This window comes from Phyllostomus discolor, chromosome 15, assembly GCF_004126475.2.
Source record: "Phyllostomus discolor isolate MPI-MPIP mPhyDis1 chromosome 15, mPhyDis1.pri.v3, whole genome shotgun sequence".
Classification (NCBI taxonomy): domain Eukaryota; kingdom Metazoa; phylum Chordata; class Mammalia; order Chiroptera; family Phyllostomidae; genus Phyllostomus; species Phyllostomus discolor.
The window spans coordinates 13,646,745-13,671,787 of NC_040917.2; the positions used below are offsets into that span (position 1 = coordinate 13,646,745).

The 25,043-nt window shown below is 52.8% G+C and overlaps 1 protein-coding gene and 2 long non-coding RNA genes across 3 annotated transcripts in view; 2 read left to right on the top strand and 1 right to left on the bottom strand.

Moving 5' to 3' along the window:
• The window catches only part of SMYD3 (SET and MYND domain containing 3), a 446,130-nt gene that overhangs the window by 50,657 nt on the left and 370,430 nt on the right, over nt 1-25,043 (bottom strand). The gene's annotated exons all lie outside the window — the stretch shown is intronic.
• LOC118498355 lies at nt 619-8,355 on the top strand. Its single transcript, XR_004900856.1, has 3 exons — nt 619-629; nt 4,248-4,254; nt 7,990-8,355. It is a non-coding gene; the product is annotated as an uncharacterized LOC118498355 (long non-coding RNA).
• On the top strand, nt 17,548-18,190 carry LOC118498354. The gene is made up of 2 exons (XR_004900855.1): nt 17,548-17,595; nt 17,903-18,190. It is a non-coding gene; the product is annotated as an uncharacterized LOC118498354 (long non-coding RNA).

The window sequence follows — 25,043 nt, forward strand, 5'->3', positions numbered from 1 at the left end:
GTGCCTTTTCTCTAGTTGAAATAATTCATTTCTTTCACTGAGTAAACATGTCACCAAAGGCATCAGCGCGGCTGAGGCTGTCAGCGGGAGGATTTGGCGAAATGCCTGGCGCTGGGCGAAAGGCCTCGCGACGGAAGGGCCGGCCAGCGTTCTGAGCACGGCCTTGCCTCTTCCCTGGGGCTTCTGGGGTCCGCCCCTGGAAAGAACTTGAGCGATTTCCCCCACCTGTAGCAACACCGCCCGGGATGGGGCGGGAAATCTGCTTCTACCATCTGCTACGTCGTGACGATCTTGTCTTCTCAGACACACATTCTGCTTGGGGATCATTTGAGATTTATAGAAGAGGGGAGAAGGTCGTACAGGGGGGCTCCCAGCAACCCCTCTCCAGTTCCCCCCGGTTGTTAAGCTTGTTACCAAGGAATGTCGGTCAAGACTAAGAAACCGGTGCTGGCATACTGCTATTAAGGAAACTCCGGACCATCTCAGGATTTTACCAGCGTTTCCACCAGTGCTTTCTTGGTGACCCAGGCTCCAGTTCAGGGCTGACAGTGCGCTCCGTTGTCGCGTCGCCCCTGCCGCCTCTGGTCTCTGGCACTTCCTCCGTCCTGCCTTGACGGCCTGAAGGAACAGTGGTCGAGCGGCCTGTAAAATACTCTCCCATCTGGGCTTCCTGCCTGGTGTGCGTGTCTGACTAAACGGGGCTCGTAGGTTTTGTGACGACGTCCGAGGGGACAGGCCGGGCGCGTGATGCTCTGGATGGCGCTAACCTGGCTGCTTGGCTCAGGGGGTTGGTCGGTCGTCAGCTTTCTCCACTACAACTGATCGTTTTTTTTAAAGATTTTTATTTATTTATTTTTAGAGGGGGAAGGGAGGGAGGGAGAGAGAGAGAAAGAGAGAGAGAGGGGGGGGGGCGGGGGAACATCAATATGTGGTTGCTGGGGGCCATGGCCTGCAACCCAGGCATGTGCCCTGGCTGGGAATCGAACCTGTGACACTTTGGTTTGCAGCCCACACTCAATCCACTGAGCTACACCAGCCAGGGCCTGATCATCCTTTTTTCCTTTCCTTTTTTTTTTAAAGCTAATCTGTTAGAAGCCACGCTAAGGAATGACAAAAGGAATGAAATGGCATCTCAGTGAGCTGTCTAGTCTAAGACCCCACCCGAGGGGCTGTGAGAGGAACAGGTGTGTACGAAGACTGCCCGAGTCCCTGCCTCTTACGCAGACGGGGACCACCTCGGCACGCCCATAGCCTCTGCCTGGTGCCGGGCAGGTTCATCCTGAACAGGGCGGGGAGGAGGGTGAGGCAAGGGAGGCTCTGGGCACACTCAGTCTCGGGGTCCTGCCCGCGTGACCCTCAGAGGGAAGGCCTCCTTAAACCGGGTACATTCCTCGCCACACCCTGGTCTCAGACTTGCTTCTGACACTTTAGTTTTAAAAACCCTAAAACCTAAAAAGATGCGCTCTTTATTTAGAATGCAGGGTACTGCCAAGGCGCTGGGGTGTCCTGCAGAACCTTATCGAACCCACTGTCTCAAGTTAATTCCATCACAGAGCCCGCTTTCGCAGAAGAGCCCTGTCTGCGCCTAAACTTACTTATACTCTTTGCAGAAATGAGAGCAGAGGGGAAGGCAGTAGCGTGGGTCCAGCCAGTCGGTTCTGGACCTGACTCTGCCTCTAGCCCCAGCTGCCCGACCAGCTGCCCGACCACGGCTAAGTTTCCTCACAAAGGGATGCTCTGCAGAGCCTCTGGCAGCCTCGGCCACATTTCAGATGCATTGAAATGGATTTCTCTGACCTCCCACACTCCCCGGGGACAGCTGTGCGTGCAATTCTGTGAGCTGCGGAGCAACTGACCCTTGTCACCACACCTGGGAGCATAAACTACCTAGACAGGCAGCCAAGCACTGGGACACTGACCCCTGCTGGCATCACAGCAGAACTGCTCACTGGACCACAGGGCAGGCGGACAGGCTGCGGCCACGCCCTGCACCACGCCCAGCCCCGTGGCCCTTCTGCCCTCCGGCTGCCAGGACTCAGGCACAGCCCTAACCGAATGCACTTCTGCTCTCTGGCACGGGATCTTCGCTGTCCTCTGAAGAGCACCACACTGGCAGGCTGGCACACTGCAAATTTAGGAAGTGAGCCGTGGTGGACACCCCGGTGAGCCTCACGTCACGGTTTCCAGGCTCCCCACTGCAGCAGTGTTCCGGGTCAGGAGGTCACAGCGACCTGCCCAGTCATCAGCACTTCGGCCCAGAAGCCGGAGACCAAAGGGGCACAGCCGAAGGCCGCTCAGACCCAGGCTCCGTCTTGGCCACCGACAGGGCCTTTCCCGACCCGGACCCGGGGCTGCATTTCTTGGGGACAGCAGCGTTGGGCGGGCAGCCTGCACAGGCGGGTGCAGAGGGGCCACCCACCAAAGGGGCAGCCTGCCCCCTGGGGAGGTGCGGGGGGAGTCCCACCTCACAGGAACGGGGGCCTGTTCCATCACGTGACAAGGCGGACTCAGGGACCAATGAGGACAGCGACCGGTGCTATTTTTAAAATCTTTTATCAAAAAAAGGAGGGCACAGCAGGAAACAAATGGGACTCAGAGCAGGTGGGTCTGGGGCTCCCATCCTCGCCCCTGGGGCGAGTTTCTGAATTCTTGGAGCTTCGCTGTCCCATCAGTAAAACGGGGGTAACAGCACCTTTGTCTTAAAATGTGTTTTTCAGTCACAGGTGACGTACAACATTACAGAGGTTTCAGGTGTGGTGATTGGCCGCTCACATCCCTTCTAGAGTGACGGCCCCGACCAGCCTCGCGCCCATGACGACGGGACTCCTTTTCCCTGCAGACTCTTCCGTGGCTGCCACCGCACGGCGTGGCCTCCATCCTGCACAGCGTGGTGCTCTGACACCAGACCTCGAGCGCCACCTGGGGAGGCACGGGCCTTTCCCAGCAGTCTCCTGCCTGTCTGGCATCATCAGAAAATAACAGACATGGCAGTGCCCTGAAGCCAGCCCACCTGAACCACCCAGTGTCCCCCAGGACGCTCAGGGGGCTCCTTCTCTCTCGACATTGCCAGGGCGGGCGGCCTTCCTCCCTCCTCGCCCTGTTTTCTCTCTGCCCACGCAGCTCCTCAGCATTTCCACTGCTGGCGGGCAGGAATCGAGAGAGCAGCTGAGGCTGGCTTGGCCCTTGTGGCCCAGCCTGAGGGCTTGGGAGGAAAGAGAAGGCAAACCCGGGTGGGGTGCAGACACAAGCGGGTGGATTGACATGCGTGGATTTCAAGGTCTTTGAGGGGCCCTGGACCACTGTCCTGGCTGGGCCTGGTGACCACACTGACCATCATCAGGGCAGCACCAGTCCAGCTGAAGGCTTCGATTCCTATTGAGATGCAGGTGTCCATGGGAAAGCCCGCTTGCCAGCCAAGGGACCCCAGTGGGACGCAAAGATCTAAGAGTGGGTTTGGAAGGCTCCAGGGAGGTCGGGGCAAGACCTCGGCCCCTGAGGGGTCAGAGAAGCCCCTGCTGGAGGGAGGCAGGTGCGAGAGGAATGGCGCCGAGTGAACGGGAGGAGACGCCACAGAGCCAGCTTGTGCCACAGACTTGACTATGCCCCACACCAGGCTCAGTGACACTATTCCCAAACCACCCTCCCCCTCCGCCGGGGAAGCGACAGCCCGCCTCCTGTCCTATTCTCCTCTTCTCGACCACAGCTATGAGTGGGCCCCTGTCAGGTAATTCTAAATACCGCGCTGGCCAGGGGACAAGGGCGATGCTATCTGGGTGGGGTATTAACAAAAGCAGGAGAGTTAAGAGGTCGAGGTGCGATCAGTCCAGGGGGGCCTGGCCTGAGCTGGGTGGAGGGCAGACTGAGGCCGACTGCATCCCCGGTGAACCCTGCCCCCGGCCCGGCCCTGCACTAGCCACTCGCACGCCGCGGCGTGCAGGGCCGGCCACAGGGAACAATGTTCTCTTCTCGCAGGACACCTCGAGAGAGGAGTCTGTGTTTACGAAGGTTAATTCCAGGCTCGGCCAACTGCCACTTAAGGCGCGAACGCTCTGAGTCAGCGGGCTTTACACGTTCCATCTGCCGCAGAGCACCTCGCCGCGGAGTGTGCTTTCAGCCGGCGGACTGCCCTAAACACTCGAGGCCATTGACGGATGAGGGCTGGCCTCGCCGTGACACACATTCTTGGGTCCGTGCGCATGTGCTTATAAGGAAGTGGGGCTCCGCGAGCATTCGCTCCCTCGCAGCAGCGGTGGGGTGGGGTAGGTGGGGGTGGGGGCGTGCTGTGCTCAGGAGGACGGCCCAGCGTGGCCTCAGGGATGGCTCTGCCACTTCCCTTTGGTGTCTCTGCTGTCACCATGTTGATGAAACCTGGACAAAGCAGAGCCAGAAGGCAGGCGTGCCCTGAGAGGAGCCCTGGAATTCCACCTTGAAACGGAGGGTTTTGCTTCTGACTGGCCAAGGACCTGGGGCGACCCACAGGACCCTACTGTCCATCTCCGCTCCCCCGAGGGATCAGACTCTGTTAGGAGTAAGCGTGACTTTTCAAAATATTTAATAACCCGCGGCACAGCACCGTCACAGAGCGATCCGAGGAGATGCCAGACGTGGCAACGGTGCAGCGCCCCGGGAGTGTCTGCATGAGCCACCCTTTCTGGTTCCTGGGTGGGGGCAAGTCCTGGGCGAGGAGCTCGGACAGCTGGCAGCGGGGCGGGGCCAGTGGCGGTCTACCAGCCAGGAAGAGAGCATTCAGTGCAATAAAGAGCAACTGCCGGCACCAGGTCTGGGTCATGACCCTCAGGCCTGCTGGAGGTCGGGGCAAAGGGGTGGGCACTATGGGCAGAAGCCATGGCCTTTGTGATCAGACCATGTTAACACCCAAGAAAGTCTGGGCCCCAGATAGGGCTACCGCACCGATAACTTCAGAGTAAAGAAGTCCGGCAAGAACAAAACTCCTCCCCGAGCAGAGCTCCACAGGCGCCTGGGGGTGGGCAGGCCCTGGGAGACTCAGACCTGAGACAGGGGGAGAGGTCCGGCCCACCTCGGGCGAACTTGGCGCAATCCTCCGACCACAGACGGAGACCATCTCCTCCAGGCACCGCCAGCTCAGACTGCCACTCAAAACACACACGCTGGCGTCTGGGGAAAGGCAAGCACGAAATATGCTTCACGGAGAAGCTGGAAAGCACGGAGGGCGAGTTCATTTCAAGGAGGAAAGGCGGCCGGCGGCACGGCGCAGTGAAATGCAGGCAGGGTTCACCTCTGCATGGCCGACGTTGATTTTCCCACCTGGAGAACCACCACATTAGTTGGTCCTTGAAAACGAGATCGACTTCTTTTTTTCTTCCCCCTTAGGTCTCACATTTTAAGACCATGAAACAACGTGAGATTAAAAGTCTCATTCAGAAACAGAAGTAGTAGAAACAGGATTCGGTGGCATTTTTCTTTGTTCAGAGAAAATACTTCCCAAAGGTATTTCATAATTGAAACGTAAATGCATAGGTGGGGGAGGGGATGTGGCGTGCCTTGCTGGGTTTGGGCTGGACACAGAGGCAGCCCGTGAACTTAGCGGGGACAGAAGCCTCCCATCTCCGGTCATCCCGAGGGGCCACTGTGGGCCCAGCCCCCGCGGACAGACCACTGCAGGACACCCAGGTCCTACCCTGCTCCCGTGGCTGGTGTCCTGGGCGCAGGCCTCCGTCAGAAGCCAGAAGTCACAGCACCCTTTGGGGGGAGGGGAGGACAAGTGGTGGGAGGAATCATCCAGGTGTGACAGGTCCCGTCCCTTAGACGCGTGGCCTTGGGCCGGGCTGTCGCTCTCCAGCCACAGCTTCTCTGGCTCTAAATCGAGGCTGACACTGCTGCTGTCCTGCAGAGGGGGCGACCTACGTTCAGGCCTTCCGAGGCCTGATGTACAGAAACATAACCTGGTAGGCCTTCTTTAAGGGAAGAAAAAGTTGATAGATTCAGACTCAGGAGCAAGGACTTGGAAGGGTCTCATGCAAGCAGAGGGTCGGACAGGTTAGGCCTCGTCAGCTCTGGAGTAAACCCACTTTCCCGCACCTGCCTACAGCAAATGAGATGAGAGACATGTGCATGCAAGTGCTTTGCAGGTTGTAAGGCATCATATAAATGCACGATGCGGAGTTGCATACACACACAACACCCACTGTGTGCCCCGAACTTCCCCAGGTGCAGCTGTGAGCGAGAGAGCCGTGTTCTCCGCCTGACAAAAGCTGAGCAGGAGGCTCTCCAGTCACCGCCCCAGCGGAAGGCCCCCTGAACCCTGAATAAACCGGATGCCAAGCTCATCAACGGGGTGGGCGGGACACCAGCCCCGCCCAGGGCTCTCAAAAGTCCTTACTCTCAGCTCTGGCCTTCTGGGACTTGAGAGTGCTATTTGGTCTCCACCTCCCCCTGTGCTCCTTCCCAGCCACTGTCCCCTCACTAACTTCCATTCCAAAGCCCCCCGAGGGACAAGGAAGCCTTTCTAATCCCTGGTTTTCAAGTATGTATGGATAGTGGTTGCCTAGGGCAAAGGGTGGTGGGGGTAGATGGAAGGATCAGAGGGTAAGAGCTAAGGGAGAGGATAAAGGTATTCTAATATTAATTGCGATGACAGTTGTACACATTTGTGAACATACAAAAAGCTACTGAACTGTCAACTTTAAAAGGGTAAATTATGTGGGATGGGAATTGTATCTCGATAAAGTTGTTAGACAATACGGACAACCAAAAAGCATCTCAACGTCAAGAAAAGTTTACAGCAAGAAAAACGGCCAGAATAAATAAACCAGGAAAAAATGAACCTGAAGAAAATCCATGAACATTCCGAAAGCGGAAGAGAGCTTTTAAAAAGACCAACTGTCTTTAGAGATCTGAGAAGGTGTTGCACCCGAAAAGTAAGAATAAGAAGCTAGAAAACAGGCATCGTTCAAGAACAAGTTCTTGTAATTAAAAAAAAAATTGCTGAGATGTCAAAATTCTGTTAAAGGTCTAGAAAAGAAAGTCAAGGCTAACTCTCACAACGTGGAGCAAAAGGCCTGAAACACTGGAAACATCTGAGTACCAGAACTTTCGGAACGAACATCTGACTACCAGAACTTTCAGAACTAGAGAACAGAGAAAATGGAGGAAGTGAAAATAAAAAGGGGAAAATAAAGAAAAGTTTCTCCAGAGATAAAAGCAAACAAGAGCCTTGATAATGAAAGAGTCTGGCACGAACAAAACTCACCCACGTCCAGACCCATCGGCGTGAACTTCCGGGATATCAAAGAGGAACTCCGGGCCGAAGAGCTCAGAGGAAGATAAAATGGGGGGTCCACAAAGAAACCCAAACCCCACTGGTGTCAGACGCAATAGGTCTCAGGAGACAGTATAACGGCTTTTAGAATCATCACTGAAAATAATCTTGAATTGAGAACTTTATACCCTAGTTCCCGATGAAGAATGAGAGAACTAAATATCCATCGAACACAGGGAGAAATCAACTGCCTGAAGTTGGTGGAGGAAAAAATAAAAATTTCAGTATATTGTTTGAAGTTTCACAAGCACCCATTCAAGGAATTAAATACTCACTATTATTTTTAATGGAAAGAGAGATGATGGATAGACAAAAAAGGACAAATGAGCTAAAAAGTTTTTAATAGACCTTTTCCTTAGGTGATATGTAAGCAACATTCAGAGGTATAGAAAATAACTACTGGAAGTACTGAAAACAGAAATGTTTTTACCAAGCCACTGGTAAGCAGCAGGTCTGAAAGTGGCCAGGGAGACTTTTATTGAGAATGAGATACAGGTTTTCAAATAATTTAAAATGTAATTACTGGGACTTCTGCATACACAACTTCAAAAAGAGCTCCGCTCTGGACGCCCCGGTAGCTGCTCCCGAAGCGAACTAACTCCTTGGTTCGTGGCGTTTCGTTACTGGGGAAATGTCACCTTATTCTGGTGTCTCCTTTGGAGATTCAAAATGTGTATTCATTTACTGAGAAGTTCGGCAGAAAAGAAACCAGTTTAACGTCATTTGTAAGCAAGTCAATTCACCAAAAGGTCAATTTGATAAATTATTTGCTGATTTTTATAAATTTAGTGCCATTTTTTCCTTCAAGATTTATTACGTGTAATGGAAATGGTTCCAAAGCTCTGACAGGAGTGTGCAATGGCAAAAAAATATTAAATGTGCAAAAAGCCAGCGAGGCATAAATTAAGTGGATAATTTTCCACATATGAGATTGTTTAGGCTTCTTTTGAATGTTTCCGAATGTTCTTTTTAAACTTCATTTAAAACATCAAGCACTTTAAGTTTTCTTTCCACAGCTCCTCCACTGGCCTATCAGCATTAATTTAGGATTTCTAGCAATTACACATTTAAATTAAATATAAATTCAAAAGCATCTTTAAAATATCAGAATTTAAAATGTCTATCTAATTTAAATTCTAAATGGAGAAGTATACAAAATTAAGGCTAACAAGCTACTTAGGAACTGGTGAAAGAACATTAAAAATGCTTCAATAAAAAATGATATTTCAAAAGCACAGAAGGAAAGTCAAATACAGCGGAAACAATCATGTCACATAGGAAATGTCAAACCTTTAGACAGAAAAACTGCATTTCAGATAACACCAAGTTCTGTTTCACCAGCCTTCCAGAATTTTTAAAAACTGCATCTCAGAAGTATGTCAATATTAGTTAATATTCAGGAAACCATCTTTCAATACCAGTGATCCAGGCTGAACACTTCTGAAAAGGCTATGAAACCACACTGGCCCATTTGGCCTAGCTAGTAAATGGGTCTTTCGGAGAATCGGGGCGGTGAACCGGCCTTTCACGAACTGGCTGCAGTAACTGACCTTCAGCAAGCTGACCTGCAGGCATGTCATCGAGCCTCGCCGTTCCCGAGCTCATTGTGCCAGGACCCTCCTCTCACACTGGGTCGGTGGGACTGCTGTCCCCAGGGAGTGTGCCAGGGGACGCACGACTCCCGGGGAGCGGAGCCCGGGGCCTGCACCAAAGGTTCTGGGGAGGAGCAGGCCTGGGCCACGTCAGCTGGAGCATGGTTACAGGGAAACCAGCGAGAAAAGGTAGTTCTACCCAAATGTGACATATCGATAAATCTGCAGATTCCATGTTCCATTCCTCCACCCCAACAGGGAATAATTCCACATTTCATAGTATCGCATAAAAGGAAAACGTCACATTTTCATTAAAAAGTCACGGGTGGGAATGACGTGTTGCCCGTCTCTCTCTCCCTCCCACGGCGCTGGCTCGGAGATGCAGAGCCCCCCCATCTCACTGCTGCTCCCCGCACGGCCCGCAGAGCACCAGCCAGGGGGGCAACAGCAGCGCTTGGGCGGAGATGGAACCCTCACAAGCCCTCGGGACAGGGAGGAGGCGGGGCGCGTGAAGCTGGCCTGGTGGGGGAGTCGGTGGGGCGGGGGGGCGGGGACCCTGGCAGACAGACGGAGGAGTGGTGGGGGGCACCAGCCGGGCCTGGCTCGGCCGCTGCCGCCCGGCCCCGCTGCTGCTGCTGCTGCTCTGGGAACACTGTCCGTGTCGCCAGGGCTTGTGCTCTCCCAGGCAAGGCCAGAAACCCAGACTTTCCAAAAACAGGCAAATCTCCCTTCTACAGGTTAGTAACTCTCTGAACTAAAAAACAACAACAAAAAATGCTACACAACTCATTATAAATATAGGTGTTTCAACTATATTTACAAGGGCCAACTATAAATATAGCTGGCCCTTGAACAACACGGGTTGGACTGTGTGAGCCCACTCACACACAGAGCTTTTTCAGTAAATGCGTCCAGTGCTGTGAGGGTGTCTTCTCTTCCTTATGGTTTTCTCAGCAACATTTTGTTTTCTCCAGCTTATTGTAAGAACGCAGTATATAAAACATATGACATAGAAAATATATGTTAATTGACTATGTTATCGGCAAGGCTTCTGGTCACAATAGGCTGTCAATAGTTACATTTGGGGGGGATCAAAAGTTGTGTGTGGATTTCCAACTGCGTAGGTCACCCCTGACCTCTGCATTGTTCAAGGGTCAAGTGTATGTGAATGGGTGTGTTTATGTCTAGCTGAGATCACTCTGTGGTGTGTGTGTGTGTTATGTGTGTATATACCATAGATTTAAAGCCCAAGACATATGTCACCTTACTCCACTGCCCGCTGAGTTACAGACCCCCCCCCCCAAGAGCCATCAAGGCTGTGCTCACCCTGAGGACCAGGCGGAGGAAGAAAGGGGACGTGTCACCCACAGCCCGACGGTAATGGGAGCAACAGAGAAGCAGAGTTGGGTGGGTTTGTTTTTGTGCTTTATTTGTGACTGAAACTGAAGAAGTGTTAGAGATTTGGAAACTTAGAACCTCGGCCAAAAGGGACATTAAACCTCACTGAGACAATCCTCTCACCCCCCGGGAAGAATTATGTTGATAAATTCTAATAAACGGTCACATGCTGTGGAAACACTTCCAAAGATGAGGAACCCCCTGCCCTCCAGAGCTGCATGGTCCCTGACGGGGCACCTGGAGGGACTGTGTCTCCCCTCCCACCCCGAGTTGTTCTCCCGAGTCCCCCCTCCGCCAGCCCTGAGCGGGCGTCCACTCCCCGCTGGCACTGCAGCCCTCCGAGGGTTAGAAAACCTGTCACGGCCGGTCTTCTTTCCCTCCACTGAGCCTGTCCCACCGTCACCAGCCATTTCTCCTATAACAGGACTACCAGGCTGCTCCCCTCTGGGCCACTCTCAGCGAGAAGCTCTCTAGCTGTAGCACGGTGCATGCATGTACCCAAGCTGCTGGTGTTGACACTGCCCTTCGAACAATGCAGCCCAAGGTCGCGTCAGCTTTCCTGGCCACTGCACGAGCCCCCCTCTACCCCCCACACATCTCGGTTAGGATTCTTTATGTCGTATGAAGCAAGAAACCCAACTGTAATTGGCTGACAAAGTATGAAATTTATCAGCCCACGTGTGTGTGTAACTCCACAGTACAGGGGGAAATGGGGAGTCAAGCAAAGCTAGAACGCAACCAGAATCTCTCTCCATTCCTCGCCTCTGCCTTCTGGGTCTGGTCTCTGTTCTCGCTCTCCGTGGTCTCAAGAGACCTAACAGCCTCAGTCGTAAGCAGTAGGAAAGGGAAGGTCTGCTTTCTTTGTGTCTCAAATAAAAGGTCGAGAATGGCCATCATTGGCTCTGTCTTGTCTGACCTGGGTCAGACGACCAGGAAAACACAATCCTCTCGCTTCAGTTAGTCACCAACTACCCCGGTGGCCAATCACATACAAGCTGCACGGCCCGGGCATCTGAGGTTCTAGTGAGAAAGAGAATGGAGGAATTAACACTAATGGAGCCACCAAAAGTAATCCACCACAAAATACCAGAAAAATCCTCCAGCCTGTTATTGAATTTTTAATCACAGATGCAGACTTTTGCACGGATCCCTATTTAAGTTCATCTTGTTCATATCAACCAAATGTTTCTAATTAAGGAGGTAATTTCATAGTTGGATTTAGTCCCCCAAAGTATTAGCTGCTCTTCTCAGCTGTGCCCCGCCTGAAAATGTGACAGGCACCATCTCTATGCATTCATCTCCTTGAGTCTGTCTGATAAAAATGTTGACTCAGAACTCAAAAAAGGGAGCTCTGAGGCACATCCATCCACTCCGTATCTCCCCAGAGGAGTGCATCAACCCGTTAACAGCCACGGTCAGGAACAGCTGTTTAAAAGGTGTCACTGAACCTCACCAGCCCATGTTTTTCCCTCCACAGAAGTACCAGGAGACACTGTCGAATACCTTGCTGAAACCAAGCACCCTCTTTTGGAGGCTGCACCTCCAAAGTGCACACCGTCCCCTGGCTGCACGCCTCGTGCCGGCAGCCAGGAACAGGCAAGGCGGCGCACTGGGATGGAGAACCCCGCAGAACGTGCCGCGCACCGCAATCCGGGACCCCGGGTCCTGGCACCACGCCACTGCCGCCTCCGGCAGGCCCGACCAGCCTCTCGGCCCCTCTTCCTCCACCAGACGTCCTCCTAAACAGCGAGCTTGTGTTCCAGCAGGAGTGGGTCCCGCTGCCCCTTTGACGCTCCAGAAACCCGCCCTTGCAGAGTTTACTCCTAAGGCATCACTCTGGTGGTGCAGAGCGGCTCACACCTTCTCTCCTGTGTCGCGGTCTTTTATTATCAGCCTTCGGACTCTGCCGGCTTGTCCAGCATCCACCCCCCGCCCCCCACCGTCTCCCAAGCTCCTGTCCTGTTTCAAACCTGTGTTTCTGGTGGGGCTGCCCACACGCTCTCTCCCCTGGTCCAGGCAGGAGCGGACGTGAAACCCAAAGAAGGCTGAGAGAGCCGTCTGAAGTGCACATTCTTGTGGGGGGGGACAGCTGGAGGGAACAGATCCTCCTCTTTTGTCACAGAACCGGAGAACTGTGGATGGGGTTGGGGGGGGAGGGCTGCAGGACGGCGTCCCCTCTGCCCTGTGGTGCGGAAGACTGTGTGTGGGAGAGGGCGGCCACTGTGTACAGGAACGAGCAGGTCCAGGGGGAGGAGGACAGACTGAGAGAGAGAGAGAGAGGGAGAGACAGACACCCACCCGGTGACCCGGACAGTGCCCCTGCATTCTGTCACACCCGATCTGCCCCAGCCGCACAGTTACGTGGGCAGCCAACTCCCTTTGTGGTCGGAGCTGGACTTCCGTGGCGTGTAACAAAGGAACCGAGATGGATTCACGCAGCCGGAAGGCAGGGCAGTGTGGCTGCAACGAGCACTCAGCCCTCCTGTGTAGTAACCATCCCAGGGGTGCCCGACCCACAGCCCCCAGGCTGCATGCAGCCCAGGATGGCTGTGAGTGCGGCCCAGCACAAAATCGTCAATTACTTAAAACATGATGAGATTTTTTTTGACTACGTGTTGCCATGTATTTAATGTGCGGCCCAGAGACGCCAAAAGGTCAGACACCCCTGACTCTAGGCCTTTATAACCCAGTAAAGCTAACACAGGATATCTTTTTTTTTCATTATAATAAAATATCAATGAACCCGAGGCTTGAGTTTGAGCCCTTGCTCTACCGCAGAGGGGGCGAGACATGAGTCTCGTTCTCAGCTCCCCCGCCCACCCCCCCCGCCGCCATGGAGACGGGACACGCCAGCTCCCTCCTCACTGTGGCCATGCGGGTGAGAAGGGCGAGCGAGCTGCGGGCCCCCAGGAGGCTCTTAGTAAACGACAGCGACTGCTGCCCAGTCTAAGGCAGGTGAGAGGCGGTGGAGAGTCCTTCCGGTCCCTTCACCCGCTCCCCTGGAGGGACACGCTCACAAGGAGCCGGCAGGTGCTCTCACAACCGCTGAACCCGACTGGTCTCACTCTGGGGAGCCGCGACGGCGGTGTCTCCCATCACTGGTGAGAGCGGGTCCGCTCCTCTTGAACTCTGCTGGGCAGGTAGCGGTACGTACGACGGGTGCCCTTCGTGCAGTAAGAGCGACCCCCATGGCCCACTCGCTCTGCGGGTGGGCACTGCCTCCGCTCCCCACCCCCCGCTCCCGGGGCCCCTGTCCAAGGGCGGGGCCCCTGCACCTCAGCTTCCTGGCACCTGGCCAGGCCACTTCCCTCAAACACACCCACGTGTTACACACTTTTCCCAGCCAGCGCACGCTCATGAGCTAGGGAGCTTTGGACTACCCAGCCCGAAGGACATTTTTTTTTTTTTTGCACTTTAAAACTGGGGATGATCCTTTTGGGGGCCATTTACGCCCCAACTTTCACTTCTTTCAAGGATCTCTTACTGTTCCTCATGAAAGCTATCCCCACTCTCTGTAAGTGATCAAATTTATGAGATTTGGCAAATCGGTGTTATTTGTGCAATTTAATTGAAGGTCCATTCATCTGCCCTTGGAGAAGTGCCAAAAACTCAGTATAGAATTCACTCAAAATACACAGGTAAATGCATGCTAAGCGTGCTGATGTTTTTTCAAATCATAAAACATGTGATTTATGAAATTAAACTTTATAAACAATTACAATTGGTTCTAATCAGTCCTCTTTGAGCCTTTCAAGGTCGCACCCATCATTTCTCAGGTCTGTCTGATTTTCTGTTAGCTCTCTCCAGGGGAAAATGTGTTTTTTGGGTGTGTTTTTTTTCCTATTTTCTCTCCCTTGAGCTGAGAAAAAGCAAAAGAGATAGCAGTTATGCAGCTGCAGGGGCAGCCAAGCAAGAGATTGATTCAACAGGAGGAATGTAATGTGTCCCAGAAGATTCCCCGGGATTTGCTATCCAGCTGCTTAGGGCACAATTTGTTGTAATAAGAAACTGAAGGTTTCCTGTCAGGAATGTCAAAGTGCTCGGAGATGGCTTGTGAAAGTTAACAGAAAAAAAAAATGAACCACAGCGGGAAATGCTTATATTCTGGAAATGCCTGCACAACGTGGGAAGACTGAAGACCATTTCTCAGAGTGTATACATCACTCGTGCACACTGGTGAACGCAGAAGACTAAGCGTTTTCCTGTGCAGCTGACCTAGCCCCAGGGGTGGAGTATGGCTTTCATCTCGCTCACAGGGAGGTTGTTTGAAGAAAGTCAGCAAATGCAGGACAGAAAAGATATTTCATTTCCGGCGGCCTGGCCTGGCGTCGCAAGAGCTAAGGTGTAGGGGTTGGGGTTGAAATGAATGGGGTTGGTGCACGGCTGTGGGATTTGGGGGCCAACGGGTACTGGTGCCCTTGTTCCAGGTAAGGATGGGAAACAGGGGGTGTACACCCGGCAGGGAGAACTAAAGCAGCCAGAACGACAGACTGCCAAGCCCCAGACAGGAGGACAAGTGGGATTTGGAGGCAGCTCCTACAATCAGCACCTGAAACCTCAGCGGGAGGAAAGGGAAGCCCGTCGTGGGGCATGGGCATCTGAGGGCTGGGTAAAGGCTGCAGACGGAGAAAAACCAACCAGGGAGCTATCGGAAGGTGGGGGCGGGCTCAAGGGGCTTTGCCTCTGGTCTAAGCCTTTGCTGGTAGACTAAGCGCGGCCACGGGGAGGCCGGCACCTCTCACAGGACGATGTCCTGGACCAGAAGCTTGCACAGGGAAGCAGGGGCCGGGAGGGCGAGAAGGGGCAGGCTCTAATGACGGAAAAAAGCGACGGCAGATGGAGAGCTCGCTCACTGGCTTGAAATGAAGGTCTGAGGCCGCCCACAGACCGTGAAGGGGCTCAGTCGTGGATCCTCCCACTCCCAGCAAGAAGCTGAGAGGGACAGCGTGGCCACAGGCAACGGAGCTGGTCTTGGAGCTCCTCTCTGGACCCTGGGCCTATGTTTGCCCAGGTACTTCCTGGTAGTAAGTGAACAGGGATCTGGAGGGGCCTTTAAAAATGCTGTTCTAAACAGAAACTGCAGGAAGTGGCCACAGCTGGCCGCTGGGTGGCTAGACAGTACATGGAGGCAGAATGTGTTTTTTTCTGGTCAAACAAGCTGGACGGAAGTGGTGTGGACAGGGCATTCCTGCAGCGATGTTACCACCACAGTGAAATAGGGTGCAGCCCAGAGGTGGGGGTGCAAATAGGGATTTGGAATGGGGTCCAGAACTCAAGGTGTCCAGGAAATATTAGAAAGATATATAGGATGTCCTCACCCCTTCCCCCCACAGGTGTGAGTTGGGAGAAAGCACACATGGAGCAGGAACATGCAGGGCTGTTTTGTACAGCAACAGCTTTGCAGCTAACCTCTGGTGTGGCCATTTAACATATCTATAGCCTTTAACTGGCTGCATAAATACGTTAAATAGCTGTGGCCATGCTTTGAGCCAGGGGATGGAAGTGACTTCCACCCAAGACATAACTGGGAGACAACTCCCCCTGGGTACAGCGCCTGTGTGGGAGCTTGGAGATGATTGGCTCCACATCATGGGGCCACACCTGCCCGGACTTACTATGGCAGCCCGGTAAACTTGGAATAATACAGAAATGCTGCCAGGTGTAACTGATTGTAGGAGGAGTCGGAAATGGGGCTGCAGAGGAAGATTGGTGCGGGGATTTAAACCCAGACGCAGCAGCCATTAAGGGGAGAACCACGAGGTCTTGGCAGAGTGGAAACCCTCTCATAGCTTTGCAGAGGAGAACCACACAGCTTGATCCTGGCTGATGACACAGCTGATGGTGTCGGGAGCCTGAATCTACTTCTTTTCCTGAGATATGGTACCCCAAATTAGGGCAGAGGGAGAAGGAAGCACTGTGTGCATCTGTGGGTATCCTAAAGCACTTTGATATTTTAATGGAGACATTAGGTCACTACTTTAAGTCTGTCTAGCTTTAAATAAACATTCCCTTTCCTTTTCACAAATCTCTGGCATTGAGAGACGTCTTTCCTCTGGCGGTGGGCATAGCGAACCTAGTGGGGGGGTCCTTTTGGTAACAGTATATTGTACCCCCCCTTGTGTTCTAAGTTTTGGGCGACCCAGACGAGACAATAATTGCCCCCGCTCCCAGCCTGTTCTGGAACAGTTCTTGGCATCCAACATGGGGCCAATAATTGTCCGTGGCAGACCGACCCCCTCATGTGCGAGAGAGTGAGACTTCGGAATTTTCCCAGTCTCTGAGAATTTCTCGGCACTCCTCCTGAGGGCATTGGCCGCCTAATCATGCCCAGAACGGTGAAAAGGAAAGGAAATGGGGAACAGAGCAGAGAAGTGAAATGGTTTGGTTGAAAACTTGCTTCTGAATGCTGTTTTGGAACAATGGGGTTGTGGGTAATGGTTTGGTTAGCATGCTGCTCCCAGGTGGCCCCCGTCTGCTCACTTACAGTTTCGGTGAGCCCAGGTGGCACCAAGGGAACCTGTGCTCAGGTGTGGGGAGGAAGCAAACCCCTAGGCTCTGTGAGCCGAGCCTGCACGTATGTTGGGGATTGGACAGCAAGCCATGTGGGTGCGCCACCATTTGGGGTAAAATGGAGGATAAGCCACAAGAGTGCCCCACCTTGGAGGGTGGGTCGTGCATGGGTGCCGTCATCTTGGAAGACCCAGCATGCGTGGTTGCCGCCATCTTGGATGACCTGGCGTGCATGGGCGCTGCCATCTTGGATGATGGGTCACCTGAGAGCCCCACCATCTTGGAACTGGGCAAGGTGGTGGCTAAGGGTTCTCTTCAGATTATAGGCTGTGTGTGGCTGCTGTGGGGGCACTGCACCCGTCAGGTTCTCTGTGCAACTGGTTCTGATAGGGAGGGCTCTGGTTCTGAAGGTCATGAACTAGGGTCCAAGGGTGACCACCTGATTTATAGGGTGTTTCAAGGTCTGAGCTTCAGAAAGCTGCAGGATGTCCCTGTGAATCTGGGGACTTTTAGTGGAAGGTACCTGTAGTGCTGGGGACCTTTGACTGCCAGATACTGAGTTTAAGTACTGAGCTTAAGTATAGTCCTTCCCAGTGTGGGAAAGGAACCGGGATTAAAAGTGAATGATGTTTAAATCTGGAATGGGTAAAAATATGTATAAAGGATGTGGAAGTTTTAAATCTGGAAGAAAGGAAACCTCAACTACTTGTTTTTTGGTTTCGTGGGAAAGGAGCAAGTTCCTCCCATTGGTTTGTTTCTGATCAGAAACCCTCTGTATTGTAAGACCTAGGAAAGGTCACCTGTAACCGGTTGGGGAGAATGCCTTTGCCACTCAGGACCCAGGAAGGATCACTGAGGGCTGATGAGTGCTTCAGTCTGAGGCAAAGGAGCAGGTCTCTGCCAAGAGACCTGATCTGGAAGGAGCAACTCTCTGCCATTGGTTTTATTTCTGATCAGAAATTCTCTGTATCTAAAGATCCTGGTTAAGGTCACCTGGAAGACCTATTAAAGTCACCTATAACTGGTTGGGGAGAATGCATTTGCCACTCAGGACCCAGGAAGGGTCATTTAGAGCCGATGAATATCTGAAGACCTAGTTAAGGTCACCTGAAGACCTAATTAAGGTCACCTGTAACGGGTTGGGAAGAATGCCTTTGCCACTCAGGACCCAGGAAGGGTCACTCAGGGCTGATGAGTGCTTCAGTCTGAGGCAAAGGAGCAGGTATCTGCCATGAGACTGGATCTGAAGAGTGTATCTCTGCGAGGCACCAATGGACACACTGATGCAAGAGAATGCCTCTCTGGAACTCGGTGTTTTGGGTTTTGCTCTGTATCTGCTCTGAAAAACAAATTGGGGATTCCAGAAAAGGTTGAAACTTCATACTCTGTAGGAAACTGAACAAGGAAAAATGACTTTCCTTCACGCTTTGTATTTTTCTCCCTACCTGATCCCTCCAGAATTGGTCATTCTGAAGGAGTGAAGACATGAGGTTTCTTTGCATAAATCCAGTAAGACCAGTCGTTAATAGTTGTTGTTAACTGAGACTTTGGCTGGAGTGCCACGCCTGAAGGAGGCATGTCTGGGTTCTGGTCATCACCAGAAAGCCCTGAGGAACTGAGATTGACTTGCAAAGCTATCGTAAAGCCCATGAGAAAAGCCTGGTACTTTGGTTGGCTGTACAGTTCACAGCAGTCTTTCCAGGGAAAGAACAAAATATGCTTTCCTGAAAGATGGCTAAAAAGGAACCTGTGGGCACAATGGAAGCCTCAAGGATCTGTGTGAAACAACTGGTACAGGCGAAGCCAGATGGCAGATGTGTGGCTCTGCTTCTCTGCACCGAGGGGTAGACTAAGAAGTCAATCTAAAGGTTCACTATGTGAGTTCCAGCAAAGCGGACTTAAAGATCGTAAGTGATCCATGCTGCTCTTGGTGTGTTTATGCAAATGAACAGTCAAAATTAAAAGCAGGACTCAAAGTAGTCCCTTCAATAACAGTGAGGGTGATCTTAAGGAGACAAATTGTGGTTCAAGGAAAATCACAATGCTCAGTATTGGACATCAGAATGGCGCAGCTGTCTTGAAAGTTTGTGTTCATTTGAAAGTTGAAACTGAGTCTGTAATATCACCAAAGATGTACAATTTACAGGTGCAAAAGACCCGTCAAATTGCCATTGTTAAATGTCATTGTAGGAAGGACCTTGCAACTGAATGTCGTCCCAAAAGACAGTCTCACAGGCACAGAGACTGGATCGGGGACTGTTGTGTGATTTAACCTGTGTGTTCTTCTGTTTTCATAGGGTGTATGCCTATGACCTCACTACCTGAGTGATTGGTTGCAATATAGGCCTCACTTAAGGAGCCCATCTTCATCATCGTCCCCTGAGACTCAACAGTTTGGCTGAACTAAGTGGTTGGGTTGGTGAAGGGTTCAGGCAGTCTGTGGGCTTCATTTTAGAACTGATTTTCCCTTTTCTGTCTTGATGGCTTGGACAGAAAGGGTCCAGATATCTGAAAGGAGGGAAATCCTAATGTATTCCCCTCAGCCCGAGTAAAGTATAGTGGGCCACAAGAGTTTTGGATAGGTGTAGCATGCCTTGTACACCTTCCTCCAGAGAAGCCATTCTTAAGTCCCTGCCTTTGCCATTTAGTGGTTACGATTTAATTGTGCTTTCCAAATCTGTCACCTCCAGAGTATGACCAGGATGCCAATGGTCCAGTAATGCCAGCCTTTGGACACCAAGCCTGCGACTTCCGGGTGACAGCCAACTGACCGGGATTCTGTCAGGTCCTTCCCCTTACAGGAAGGACTCCCTCCATGCTGCATGCCCCCTTTCAGGGCAGCCCAGACCCATGGGTAGGTAAGACAACGCCATGTCCAGCCGGAAGTAGTTACAAAAAGATGAAACCTTCGTCTGTTGTCCTTTATATTATAAAGTGGTTGTATATCTGAAAGGAGGGATTGTAACAGGGTGCAGCCAAGAGGGGGGTCCCACATAGGGATTTGGAATGGGGTCCAGAACTCAAGGTGTCCAGGAAATATTAGAAAGATATATAGGATGTCCTCACCCCTTCCCCCCACAGGTGTGAGTTGGGGGAAAGCACACATGGAGCAGGAACATGCAGAGCTGTTTTGTACAGCACCAGCTTTGCAGCTAACCTCTGGTGTGGTCATTTAACATATCTATAGCCTTTAACTGGTTGCATAGATATGTTAAAAAGCTGTGGCCATGCTTTGAGCCAGGGGATGGAAGTGACTTCCACCCAAGACATAACTGGGAGGCAACTCCCCCTGGGTACAGCACTTGCGTGAGAGCTTGGAGATGATTGGCTCCACATCATGGGGCCACACCTGCCTGGACTTACTATGGCAGCCCAGTAAACTTGGAATAATACAGAAATGCTGGCAGGTGTAGCTGATTGTAGGAGGAGTCGGAAATGGGGCTGCAGAGGAAGATTGGTGCAGGGATTTAAACCCAGACGCAGCAGCCATTAAGGGGAGAACCACGAGGTCTTGGCAGAGTGGAAACCCTCTCATAGCTTTGCAGAGGAGAGCCACATGGCTTGATCCTGGCTGATGATACAGCTGATGGTGTCGGGAGCCTGAAACTACTTTTCTTGAGATGCGGTACCCCAGACTGGGCAAAGGGGGGAAGGAAGGACTGTGTGTGTTTGTGGGTGTTTTAAGGGACTTGGGATTTTAATGAAGACTTTAGGTCACTACTTTTAGTCTGTCTAGCTTTAAATAAACATTTCCTTTCCTTTTCACAAATCTCTGGCATTAAGAGACATCTTTCCTCTGGTGGCGGACAAGTGAACCTAGTGGGGTCCTTTTGGTAACAGTATATTGTACACCCCTTGTGTTCTGTAACAACAGGACAGTATCATTTAGGGGGGAGGGTGACCGTGTCCCGTGACATGTGCCACGGGGATACCTTGGGGCTTAGGGCCCCGGAGCTGGCATGTAGCCCTGAGAGCAGAAAATTCCAAGCCAGACAGTTGGCTTCCACTCCAAGTTCATCAAAAGCGAGTGCAGGGGGATGATCCCTGGGCCTGGGATTCTCTAGGTGTGAAGCAGCAGGACACAGCAGCTGGGCTGGGCAGGGCCACTGTCACGGGCTGCACTGTGTTCCTATAAAATCCACGTGATACAGCCCTGACCCTCGATACCCAGGACATGACTGTAGTTAGAGACGGCCTTTAAGGAAGTGATTAAGTTAAATGGGGTCCTCAGGGTGGGCCCTGATGAGTATGACCGGTGTCCTTACAAGGAGGAGAAACGTGGACACACAGAGAGCTGCGTGTGTGTGAAGGAATCGCCATGTGAGGGCGCAGGAGGGTGGCAGCAGCCGTGCACCAGCCAAGCAGGGAGGCCTTGGAAGAAACCCAACGTGCTGGCTCCTGGGCCGCGGGTTCCCAGCCCCCAGCACTGCGAGGAAACCCGTTACGGTCCGAGTGTGGCACAGAAGGGCTCACTGGGTGGTTTAGCCTCAGGGGCACTGTGGGAAGGAAGAACTCCAGGAGGCCAGCGACAGCGACTCCTCTGTGTGAGGCCTGAAGGCAGCAGAAGGAGGAGTGAAACCTTGAAATCAGTCAGTGGGCCCCAGGAGGTAGCCGTACCTGACCCAGTGAAGGGCCGCCTGCTCCAGCACCACCAAAGCCTCCTCATCACCAGCCAGGGCTGCGGTGGCCCGAGGGTCCCTCCCCGGGTTCACGGATGCCTGGTTTTCTGCGGAGACCCAGAGGTCACGCTGAGCCGCCATCGGGACCTGTCCGGCAGCAGCGCTGGGGCTCCATTTGTTTTGTCCCCCGTTTTGTTCACCAACGTTTATTTACCACTGTCCACCCAGGGGGCCCCAATAAACACTCGTGTTGGAAAAGTAAGTGCCTGAACTAGAAGCTTGAGATGGTCCCGTGCCCAGGACCCAGGGCCCCGTGCCTGCAGGAGGCCACGCAGAGAGCTGCCTGCCCAGTGTGGAGGACGCGGTGGCCGGCGGCTGTGCGGGTGGTATCCCGCCCGCCTCCCATGAGCCAGAGCCTCCGAAAGGGCCGCCATCTGCTTCTCGGACACGGACGAGACTGAGGTTCCTGCAGCCATCTGATTTGCTAAAGCCTCATTCCCCATCACAGGCTGTCCTCCATGTCTCTGCCAGAGCCAAGGCCCCACGTCTGGGTCGTTCTCATGCAGCTCCGGGGGGGTGCAGGCTGAAACCGCCCAGCACAGCCGGCCAGTGAACCCGTCTCCACACAAACCCATGGGTGGCACCTTGAGGAAGGGGATGAGGGACAGAGGGAAGAGGAGCGGACCCCTGGGGGAAGGGATTTTCATCTCTGTGTTTCCCCCCAGAAAGTGCAGTCAGAGAAATGGCTCATGAAAATTCCGTGAAGCACACCGGGGGAGGCAGATGGCCAGCAAGTAAGCGAGCTAAGCACGGGAGGTCCCCTCCTGGGGAGAGGGGCCCAGATCTCCTCCCCGGGTCCGACTCTTTGAGTCCGGCTGTGGCAAGTTCTGCACCGGGGACACCAGCCAGGGAGCCTGACCTCCAGGACGGAGCGTCTCTGACAGGTGTGCCCACACGACCGGCATGTGTGTGACCCGGAGCGGGGAGGGGACAGAGAAGACAGGCCCAGGGAGGTGCTGTGTGGGTGCAGCACCCATCACGCTCCCGGACGCCCCCCCGCAGTGACGCGCACCTGCAGGCTCTGCGGGCCCCCACCCTGGACCGTCACGTTGACAGATGACAGACCGCACAACAGAGCGACTGTGCGTCTTCAGGAGAAAGCCGGCTTGGACACAGTCATAGGAAGTACTGCAGTGATGAAACCGTACATTTTATCAACTCATCTGCCAGAGCTCCTGAGGGAAGAGCTTAAAAATTACCGGCAGAATGAAAACTGACGTGGCATCTGTGTCATCACCGGCCGCCTCGGAGCTGCAGGCACCCGCCTGGTAAACATGTCAGGTGCACAAGCCGCCCGCCGTGTGTCCCTTCGCCTCTTGCACCATTTTTTTCCCAACAACAAAGCACAGGAAACGGAGCCGAAACCTCACTCTTCCCAGCTTCCCCCTCCTCGAGAGGGTTTCACAGCCCTCTCCCTCTCCGTCATCGCCGCGTGGGCACCCACGCTGGTTCAGTCCTCTCCACCACCCTCATTCCTCTGCCTCGTCCCCAGGAGACTCTCAGAGACACGGTCCCCCGTCACGAAACTACGGCCTGTGGACCACGCAGTCAGTACCAGCAAATCTCCCTCCACAGGGCGGGCTGTGGTCAAGGAAAAGGAGGAGGCCCTTACTATTCTGAAATGAATTTACATCGGACATCGTAAACATTAGGTCATCCAGTCTCAATTCTCTGGGCAAAATAGGGACATCTCGGTGGATGGGCCACACAATTTGGGGACAGTTATCTGCATTTAAAATGAACATAACTTCTGATGCGGGCAAGTCAGCATTCAGAAACTTGCTGTATGGTTTTACCCTACACATTCAGCCCATCGGCACACCGGCACACAAACACAGGTGTGTGGCTGTGAGTCGTAACATTGTTTGACATTGTAAACACACGTAGTAACAACAGGGCCTGGTCCACACACTAGGGTATGTTCATGAGAGCAGAAACTGCACCTCTCTTACACAGAATAAGGTAGGTATTCAGGAGCGGATTTGGACAGATGTCCACACCTCGTTGTCAGATGAAAAATGCAAGCGGTGCACAGGAGATACAAAAGGGATCCTATTTTTTCTCTCTGACCTCAAAGGGCAGGTCTTAGCCTCTCCTTCTCTCCGTCCTCTTCCCACCCACCACCTCCCTGGGCATACGGAACAGATGGAGACTGGAACTGAGTGTCTCCACAGGACAGACAGGAAGAGGGGAGGCGAGAGGGAAATACAGAGAGGAGGAAACAGGGGAAGGGCCCACAAGAAGAGTGTGGAGCAGACGGAGGAGAGAGCAAGGGAAAAGCGGTCTTCAAGGGGTGAGGACGGCTGGGGACACGGGGAGGCCTCCCAGGGTTGGGGACGCGTGCTGTGAGTGGACGTGTGCGTACACACACTGACGTTTTCGGGGAGGAGACTTTCCTCCGTTATCTGCGGGGAATGGGACAAGTTTGAAAGATGGAGGGATTTTTACCTTTGTGTTCTTTGCAAAAATGTCCCATTTTAGAAGTATATACTAGTCTTACAACAATAATTAAGTTAATAGGTATGGATACAATGAAAGTCCCCCTTCAAAGCTCTAAAAAGATTCTATTTCTGTTATCACTCTCTGGTCCCTAAAGAAAACCAAGTTTCATTTGTATCTGACATAACTTAGAGCAATTTTAAAGCTATGTTCAGTTGGATGCATTTCTCTTCTCCTTTTTCAAATGCGGAGTGCACCCCTGTGAGGTGAGGGCGGTTGCCCAGCCCTGGCACGGCCCAGAACACCTCCTCCCCCAGGAAGATGCTCCCCTGGGTCGAACAACCATGCGGCCAACTGACTTCTGGAACCCAATTCGGCTTACAGTTGAGATGTGACTGAATTAGATTTTTAAACACAATTTACACAATACCTTGAAATTACCTTCCTTCTGCCTGATGTTTACACGGCGAAGGGACAGAGACCACGCATGCGTAACCACGGATGTACACCCAGATGCTCTCAGAAGAAACCCTATGAGCCAGAGTGACAAATCCTGTCGTGCGTGAGTCAGTTGCGACTCGCCTTAGGAAACACGAAGAACTTAATGTTGTATTGTCTGCTCGTCATAAAGAAAACTTGAGTAAAAGCATTAAATAACTGAGGAGAGAGAAAGGAGCTGAAGGCAACACAGGGGTCGGGACAAAAATGGGACACGGACACTCTGTCCTCAAAGGCCAGGAGGGACAGAACCACCATGAGACACCCGACCTCCATCTGGCTGTTGCCAACAGTGGACTAACCCTGCAAACCTGTTAGGGCAGGTGGCAGTCTGGTCGCCCCTCAGTGACTCATGCCTAACTGCCCATGTCCTTGGCTAAAGGACACTGCTCCTCCTTTCTGTACGCTTTGTCAGTTCTGGATTAAAGTGGTTTCCTTTCCTCCACTGCACCTTTGCGAGCACACAACTCAGGTGCCGCCTGTTTGAAGCGGATCGATGCAGACCGGGTTTCCTGAAGCAGACAACACCGCAGAGCACCTTCCCAACAAGCTCCGGGGGTGAGAAAGGAGGGAGGCTTGGAGGCCTGTCAGCGAGTGTCAGGAGAGAGGGTTCACACACAGAGAGTG